We start from the raw sequence: 9,979 nt of genomic DNA on the forward strand, positions 1-9,979 counted from the left end.
CTGTTTTTCGTGCACCATGTTTTATAAATTTTTGTGTTCAACAAACAATAATAATTATCAGTTTATTAAAGAAAGGTGATTTTGATGAAATGAATAATGTCTAATATTTTATATTAGTGCAAACAAATACTATTTTAATAGAGTATCTAAAATGTAAAATGTACTTTTATCATATTCTTAAAATATTCAAACATAAGCCATTGAATTAAAAAAGGTTTCTTAATTAATTTAATTTAGCGTGTCATCAGAATAAGTTTGCTAAGAACTGATAAGAGTGTAGTGTAAATTTGGGTAGCTGTCTAAATTGCGCGAACGTACAAAATTGCACGAAGATACTTTTGCACGAAGACTAATTTGCACGAGAGCACAAAATTGCATTTAGATAAATTGCACGAAGGTTCACTTTTGCACGAAGACATTTTTACACTAGGGTATATTTTTGCATGCAGACACTTTTGCGCGAAGGGTCATTTTTGCACGGAGGGTCAATATTGCACGGGATTTATTTCCTTCCCAGGGACAGGTCAAAATTGCGCGTAGACATTTTAGCACGAGGGGACAAAATTGCACGAGAAGAGTCTTTTGCACGAAAAAATTTATATAACAGTTTTAAAAATATTAAAATCAAAATTAAAAAATTTAATAACTAAATAATAGAAAAATACGAAAAAAAATTATAAATATTGAGAAAAAAAAAAAAAATGAATTATAAAATTTAATAACTAAATAGTAAAAAAAAAAATTAAGTAAAAATTTTAAGTAAAAAAAAACAAATCAATTAATAATGAAAAAAAATTATAAATAAATATTAAGTAAAAAGTAACAAATCAAATGATAGTAAAAAAATAATAACAACTGAATAAATAAAAAAAATATATAATATTTTTAAGCAAAAAAAATTAAACGTTAAATAGATTAAAATAAACAATAAAAAAAGTCAGAGTTTAAAAAATCTAATAACTAAATAATTAATAAATTTCAAAAAAATTAAAAAAAAAAAAAATATTCATAAAAGTTTAAAATTAACAAATTAAATAATAAATACATTATATAAAAGTTAAATTACAAAATTAATAAAATTAATAAAAAAAGTCAAAACAAATAAAATAAATAAGTAAATAAATTAAAAGAAATAATAATAATTAAAAAAGTAAGAATGAACAAATTAAATAATAAACTAAAATCAATCAAAAATATTTATATAAATAAAAATAAAAACTATATTATAAAATTAGATTCTAACCGTTATTAAAATATAATTACCGAAACGAGTTTTGTTTATACTAATAATTTTTCTTGTTAAAAATAGATTTACTAATTGTAATTGTTGTATTATTTTGATTGTTGCATTTTAGTCAAAAGCTTGTATCTCCTTTTTCTTTTAAAAAAGTAAGAATAAAATTGCTTTTGACAGTGCTTTATCGCAAGTCTGGGTTAAAATAAAGAGAAAAATAGAGAAGGAGAAACTTATGAGCTAATTACAGTAAAACGCGTGCAAATAGTGATGCAACTAAGATAAAGTTTAGACAATTAGAAAATAATGATATACAAATTATGTCTAATTATGTTAAAAACTTTTATATAAAACAAAAAAAACAATTTTAAGTATAATTTATGGAAGTACACAGCCATAACAGAACTTTCTGTATAATAAACAATAAAAATTTCAACAGTCGGATTTTCTCCTTTCTAAATTTATTTAATTGTCTCACTATTTTGCATGCTCGTTTTTTTTTTTGTGCAAAAGTATCTTCGTGCAATTTTGTACGCTCGTACAAATTTAACTTTATCCATGTAAATATTATTTATTTATTTTTATTTGTAATCTTGTTTTATTTCATATTGAAGTTTAGTATGATTTTAATTTATTTTAAGTTAACATCAATACATGTTTATTCTTTAATAAGGGATATTTTTTTATTGAATAAAGTTTTTGTTTTATTATTATTAAAAACTTTTTGAATTTATAGTAGTTTTTAAACACAATAATTTATTATCATTAAAAAAAAACTAAATAAATTTAACAAAAAAAAAAAGTTAACACAAACCTAATTAAATTAAAATTAATTACACTAATACATGCTTATTTTTTTTAATTAAAATATGATTATTTTAATATATCATTAATTTAGTTATTTTAAGTTAGTATTTTTTTGTGCAAAATTGACCTTCCGTGCAAAATTGTAACTCGTGCAAAAATGACCTTCCATGCAAAATAGTCTTCATGCAATTTTGTCGCCTCGTGCATTTTGTGCCTGCATGCAAACTAGTCTTCGTACATAAGTATCTTCGTGCAGTTTTGTGCACTCGTGCAATTTTAATCTCGTGAAATTTAGTCCCCACGTGCAATTTTGTAACCTCGTGCAATTTTGTATTTGCGCAATTTAGACCCGTTCCCGTAAATTTAGTTATATACAACGATTTTTAAATGTCTAGCTAATAATAGTTACGTCATAAAGATTTAAGTGTAAATATGTGATTTAAGCTTTAAATTAGAGTTAAGTTACACTTTGCTGATGTGAAGTTATTTTTAAGACAAAATTATCAAAATAAAACATATTTTTACACTTAACTCTTTAAGACGTAACTATTTTTAGCTAGACATTTAAAAATAACTGTATATTGATAAATTTACACTATATTCTTATCAGTTTTTAGCAAGCTTATTTCGATGATGCGCTAAACGAAATTAATTGATAAACTGTTCTTAAATAAGTACCTTATGTTTAACTTGTTAGTTAAAAGTAGTAACAAAACCAAACTATCATATTATTATTGTTTATTTAACGAATAAAAAACGCTCCAAATAATTGTTCTAGGACCTGGTGCACAAAAAAAACTTTCGTTTATCAATTTTTATACCATATGGATACCTATTAACATCTTGTGCAAGACAACTAGCAAGGTAAATACTCAAAAAAATATAACAGAATATTTTAATTTAATTTAATGTTTACAGAATTAATATAAAGTTTCTATTTATTTGTATAAGTATTCTATTATAAGTATTTGCTTTTTTATTCGCGTACTTAAGTATTATATAGTTTATTTTATGACACTTAATAATCCAAGTAAAAACTTAAACTTTAATGCCTTCTAATCAAATGTTATTGTATACGAAGCTGACATACGTTTCTTTGTGTTAATATTTTAATAAGACGTTAAAAAGTATCTAAGTAGTGTGCAACCCGATAACCGAAAGGTTCTTTGTTCACCAGATCCTACGAATAAACATGTTGAGCGAATTTTTGGCGTTTAACCCAGAAAAACGTTAGTTAATTTAAAATTAATTACTTTAAAAATGTTGTTAAGTTTATTTTGCGCATTAAAAAAAAAAGTAAATCAAAACTAAAAAGTATAATTTAATTTATGGTTAACAGCAAAAGTTCAAGTTATTACTGCTGTTATTTTAATAGTATACATATTTTAATTTTATAAACAAGGTTTAAAGTAAAGTTCAAACGACCATAGGTAAAAGATACAGAAGCCAGAAGTAAACAATTAAGTTACTTAAGTAAGGTTTTACTTTGAATACTTGTTTTCAAAATTATTTTTGGGTAAATAGAAAACACTTTTTTTTTTCTCTTAGCCAATCAGAACGCAGCTGTTTTTATCTTTTCAAACTAACATTTTTTGTTTTTGTTTCGATATTTAAAGTTTGTTTGCTGTCACTCAAGTTTAAAAGAAACAAGGCAAATTATGCTAAAATTTAAAAAAGAAAGTGTCTAACAGTATTTTGTTCAACTTGGGAAAAAGTGTTAATATGTTTATTTAAAAGCCCTTGTTGGAAAATTTAACTGATATTTGCAATTATCATGGTGATGTGTAATGTGACACCAGAGAATAGTTTTTTAAATTAACAAATAATGTAAGTATGATTTTTCTTTGCATTAGTTGAAACTTATACTTAATATAATTTTTTACATAAAAAATGGCAATTTCAGTCATATCTAGTATAAAATATTAAAAAAATTAAAAAAATTAATAATGAAATTTAATTCAGCGTACTTGTGTAACCATTAAAAAAGTTTTACATTTATTGTATTAATTTTAGGTATAAATTATTTTAACTACGCTTTATCTGTTATAGTATATATGTGGTAAATGATAATTAAAATTCCAAAAAAAAATTTAAGAAACCATATCTTGGAATAAGAATATATTTAAATAAATAAAACATAGGTGTGTAAGTTTTATCAGTATCTATTGAATTTATTTTGAGATATTAAACAATTATAAAATGTAATGAATAATATATTTTATTTAACAATATCTCAAAAATTTTTCAAAGTTCTGCGAAAAATAAAAATGCTCTATAGATATCAATAAGTAAATTACATTTATAAATGAAGCAGTTAAAAATAGAATTTATATTGACCGAATTAGAATAGTTCTTCACTGAATTTATATAGATGTTTGGACCTGGTATTAAAATTATAATGTTATTAAATTTAAAAACGTTAGTTTAAAGTTAGTTTGAAATGATCACTAGAGTGGTCAATAAGGTACGCAATTTAAGAGGTACACATTAAAGCTTCACTAGGATGATGTCCCACCAAAATCAAACTGAAACTATATTCATTATTTATTAAAATAGGCTCTAAATCAAAACTACACCATAATTTTAGAGTGTGTTTATACCAAAAAGAATACTAATAAAATACACACTATGTGAAGTACTCATCAGCTTAAGATACGCATCCGTGTAAGGTACTCACTATATTTTTAATAAAACATTTATATAAATAATTATTTAAAAATTTTAAGTTATTTATTAAAATTTTTGTAATTTATATGTAAGTACAATAAACTTTTATTTACTACAAGGATTAAAATAATGCACGCACACTTATTTTTTATGTTTTGTAAAGTGTTTAGAAATTTTATCAAATACTAAATAACTATTACTATTTACAGATCGAGATAAAGACACTCTTTTTAGAGCAAATATAGAATACTGTAACTCCTGCTGACGTACGTTTGACATTTCAGCTGCATGCGAAACTCTATGGTGACATAAATAAAAAATTTCCACTATGATAGTTTGTATCATAAACTTAAGTTACAATATAACAAAAAGTTCGTAACTTTGATTACTTAACCAATATATATAATACTATTTACATAAAGTTTACTTATTTTATCGTCCATGACCTTGGTGTACTTCAGAAAGGTTTTTCATGCACACGAGAATAAAGTTAATTTTATAGGCAAATTTATTAGTTTTTAAAAAAACATAAAACTTTAATATCAATTATTTTCTTTATCTTAAAAGCTATCTAAAATTTTTTTTTTCGAGAACGCACCTTTGTCTTTAATTTAAAAAAATATTTGGTTTGGGGTTGGAATTATTTCATGGGGTCCCTCCAAAAATAAAGATTTTTTTTTGTTTTTTTTCATTATTATTGTTTGAGAACCAAAAATAAATATTTTTTTTAAATTTTTTTTTAATTTTCCCTTACTTGGCATGTTATTTAAACTCTTAAATGTTTATTTTATAAATAATGTTAATATCTTTTACGATTTGGCCCCAAATCAAAATGATGTATATTACACTATCATTTGCCTTGGCCATTTCCTAGATAAAAAATTGATAAAAGAAAAAAAAAAAAATTAATAAGAATGTAAATTACAACAAATTTAATTAAACTAAAAAAAATTAATTAAATTTGTTGTAATTCACATTCTTATTAATTTTTTTTTTACTTTTATCAAAAAAAAAGATAATTAAAATTTTTTTTTGTTACATAAAGCACAAATATTGTGCGTGCCAAAACTTATAATCAATAAAAAAGGACCTTGATCAATTTATTTTGTATTACTTAGCATAAATAATCAAAAAAGGGCTCAGTTTTAAAGAAATTCAATTACTTTCTTTTCATATTTTGTTATGTTTTAGTTACATATTTTCATTTTTTGTGCGTACCTATGTACCTATCTTACGCGGATGCGTACTTTATAAAGTGCGTGTTTTATGGATGTATTTATTTCGGTATAGGCACATACTAAAATTAGGATTTAGTTTAGATTTAGAGCCTTAATTAAACAATCATGAATATAGTTTCAATTTGATATTGTTGCGACATCATCCTAGTCAATTACCGTTTTTTTTAAATGTAAAAGCTATGACATGGTATTTAAGAATTAAAGTTTGAAAAAGTTAACATGATCTTTATATGATTAATGCATGGATATCTAACACACAACTTTTTTAAAATCATTTAAAGTTTATTTATATCTTAAATTTATCAAAAAAGTTAGATACTAGCCACTAACTTGTGGGATTTGAGAATTAGGATGAGATTTGTCTGAAAAATGCAAGGTTCGCACTTTTTCCTTGGTTCAGGGTGAGGATGCCTTACTGTTGTTATTTATAAGATTCTGTAAAATGAGTCAACTATCAACCAAAATTTATTATTGATCTTAAATGTTAAAAATAAGTTTTCTGTATCTTGTACTTATGTATAAATTTAAATAAGGTAGCTTTTGTTACCTTTTAAAGATTCTATCAAAAAACTTAGAAAAAGTTTTGGGTAATTATCTGGTGATGTTCAATCAAGCTGAAGTTATATTATATTGAATGCCTATTTTAATCATAACTTTAAGCTAAAAATTGTATTTTAGAAAAACATAAAAAAAATTAAAATTATTTATCATAAGCGTATATAATATAAATATTTAATCGCTTTTATTTTACCTATAAAGCGATTATATCAATACAATAATTTATATTGATTACAATGCTTTGAAATGAAACTGATAAAATATAATTCATAATGAGTGAATTTAATTCTTACTATGTATTTATATAGCTTGTTTGAAACAAAGTATTTAATTAGATTAATCACATTAGGCTTAAAACGTTTAATTTTAGCCTAAAATTGTGGTTAAAAAAGACATCGAATATAATACAATTTCATTTTGATCATATTGGTGCGCCATCATTCTAGGTAATTAACAGTTATTGACCTGATTATGATATCATTGATTGAAATAACTACTTTGAATAATTTAGATACTAAAATTATTTAAATAAAACTAACTTCGGTTATACGCACAAATCGGGGCACACATTATTCAGTATTATTTGAAGGAAATTTTTCATATTTTATATGATATTCAATATATACTTTTTACCAGGTGCATGTTTCTACAGGTGCTTTTTAAAAAAGTAATCAGTAAGGTACGCACCCGCGAAAGGTACGCACTATTGAAAAAAATCTCAACTATCTAATATTGGTTTTAGGAAAATTATTCGAAACTCAGAGACAAAGACAAGCTCTTTAAAGCAAAGATAGAAAATTGTAACAACTGAAATTTTAACTACGTTTGACATTTTAACTATATCACAACTTTATTGTCAAATAAATAAATAAACTTCTTTTGGTGAAAACTAGTATTAGATTAAAAATAAATAAGGCAAACAAATAATTAGGTTTAAAATAAGTTTAGCTAAACTTAAGCTTAATTAAACTTGTAGAACTGTTTTAAATAAAAGACTAATTTTTCATCAGTACATAAAAGTAAGTAAGAATGAAACTGTAAAATTTATCAAATTTAAACTAAAAAAAAAATTTTTTTAGGTTTAAAGTACAGACCTTTTTGTTTTTAACAAATAAACAAACAGCTTAAATTTAATTTACAAAATTAATTAAGTATAGTATATATACTACTTAGAATTTTCATTTACTTTATTTCTTTTTTTGTTTGTTTTATTTGCTGAAAATTAGATAAAAAATATTTTTTTTTTTAGATCGTTCTTACACAATTAAGGTTTTAAAGTATTGAAACTGTTTTAAGTCTGATTAGTTCTAAAATATTTGAACACTTTGTAAAAAACTAAACCTAGAAATTTCGAAATCATTTCCTTGAATATGATCGTTCACCTAAAGCTAAGCTATAAAAGACCGTTTCATAGACATTCAAACTAATACGCTCTTTTTAGTTTTTTTTTTTAAGAAACAAAAGTAAAACAAAAAAAAAAAAAATGGATCGACTATAATGAGGACAGCTAGCCCACCTACAACAACATCAGTAATCTTGTGACACGGGTTTCGATAGATTACAGCAATTGTACTATATATATATATATGTATCATAGTATCAGTTTTGTCAATCCTTTAAATTTTGTTTTCTAATATTACTGTTACCCCTAACCCCTACCCTCGGTTAGTAACTTGATTTTTTTAATTATTATTTTTTGATTACTATTAGTTTTTTTGTTTATCACTTTTAACCCTAACCTAGGTAGGTGTAAGAAAAGTACAACTTTAGCACGGGTCAACACTTTAGCACGGAGTGACACTTTAGCATAGAGTGACACTTTAGCACGGAGTGACACTTTAGCACAAAGTGATACTTTAGCAAAGAATTTCACTTTAGCACGGCGTGAAATTTTGGCATGGCATCACTTTAGCACAGAGTGACACTTTCGCACGGGGTGACACTTTAACACAGTTACACATTGTATAAGTATTTACCTAGCTTTCATTATGTTTTGTATTATAGACTTTATCATTCTTGTAATTAGTTTGTGAATAAACTCAACCAAGAAAGATATATTTATTTATGATAAAGTCTAGCTGAATTGAATCAACAATGCCTGTGATTAAATGCCCTCTTGAGAGTTGCACATATGAAACACCAGACGTCGATGCTTCTGTAGTTGCCTCTTTGCTCATAATCCACAACAATGTTCACATTAATGCAAGTTCTTCAAAACCAAAGCCTCCAAAGATGGACTGTCCTCGAATAGGGGCTGACTGCAATGAAGAGGGTTGGAACATATTTGTACAAAAGTGGACTATTTTTTAAGATAGCATGGAGATGACAAAGGTAGAAAAACGTCGTCAACTGTACCAGTGCTGTGAGGAAGATCTAGGCGATGCTATTCTGAAGGGACATGAAGATGTAGTAAATTTAAGTGAGCAAGAGCTTTTAAGGATGATCAAGCAGCTTGCAGTTATTCCTGTTTCAGTTGTTGTACGACAATCAGACTTTCTTAGTGCAAGGCAGGACTTGACTGAAAACACTAGATTATTTGCTGCCCGTTTAAAGGGAAAAGCCAGTGCATGCTTGTACACATGTAAATGCCCAAAGGATGGCTGTAATCAAATGATAGATTTTACAGACATAATCCTAAAAGATGTCATGGTAACAGGTTTAGCCGATGAGGTTATCCGTAAAGAGGTGCTAGGATGGGAAAATCTAGATGAAAAAAATGTCAATGAGACAATCGATTTTATTGAAGGAAAAGAGATGGCACGTGATGCGATGTCAAAACCCGCTGTTACAGCCTCAGTTTTCTCATACAAATCCTTAAAGAAAACCACACAAAAACCAAGTGGTAAAATAGCTTGTAGCATATGTAATAAATCAACTTTTAAATTTGTTTGGAGCAGTAAAAATAAGAAGTATATTGAGTGTTCTGCTTGTAAACAATGCTGGATAAAGTCCCGTACAAAAGTTTATCTAAGTCACCAAATAAAGCTGATGAGTCAAATGCACTTCTGGTTGGTGGATTGTCTACACAAAATTCTGATAGCTTTTGCATCCGAGGTCGTAGGAAAAATATGTTCGAGCGTAAAAACCCAAAGAAGAAAAGGAGGTACAGGGACAGAAAAATGTATTTCTACACACTGAATGGCGACGAAAACCGCACAAATCACAAAGCAATCCTCACCTACCTCCAAATAATAAGAAGTCATTACCTTACGTGAGAAAGAAAGTTATGACTTACAATAACCCGCAGATCTCAAAAATGTGGTGTGACGTTTGGAATAAAAAGAAAGAATCTCTGAGTATTTGTTTTGTTAAGTCTCTGGAAAATATAAGTAAGGACTAGAATCGTCGCCACCACTGAATTGCGGTGATCATGTCGTGATACTAAATCAAACAGGTAACTTTCCCAGCAAGTGGGGGAAAAGTGGAGTAGTGGTGGAAGTGAAGGACTGCCATTAATGTGTTGTCAAGGTTGATG

The sequence above is a fragment of the Thalia democratica genome, chromosome 9 (genome assembly GCF_965202585.1).
Source record: "Thalia democratica chromosome 9, ktThaDemo2.hap1.1, whole genome shotgun sequence".
In the NCBI taxonomy this organism is placed as follows: domain Eukaryota; kingdom Metazoa; phylum Chordata; class Thaliacea; order Salpida; family Salpidae; genus Thalia; species Thalia democratica.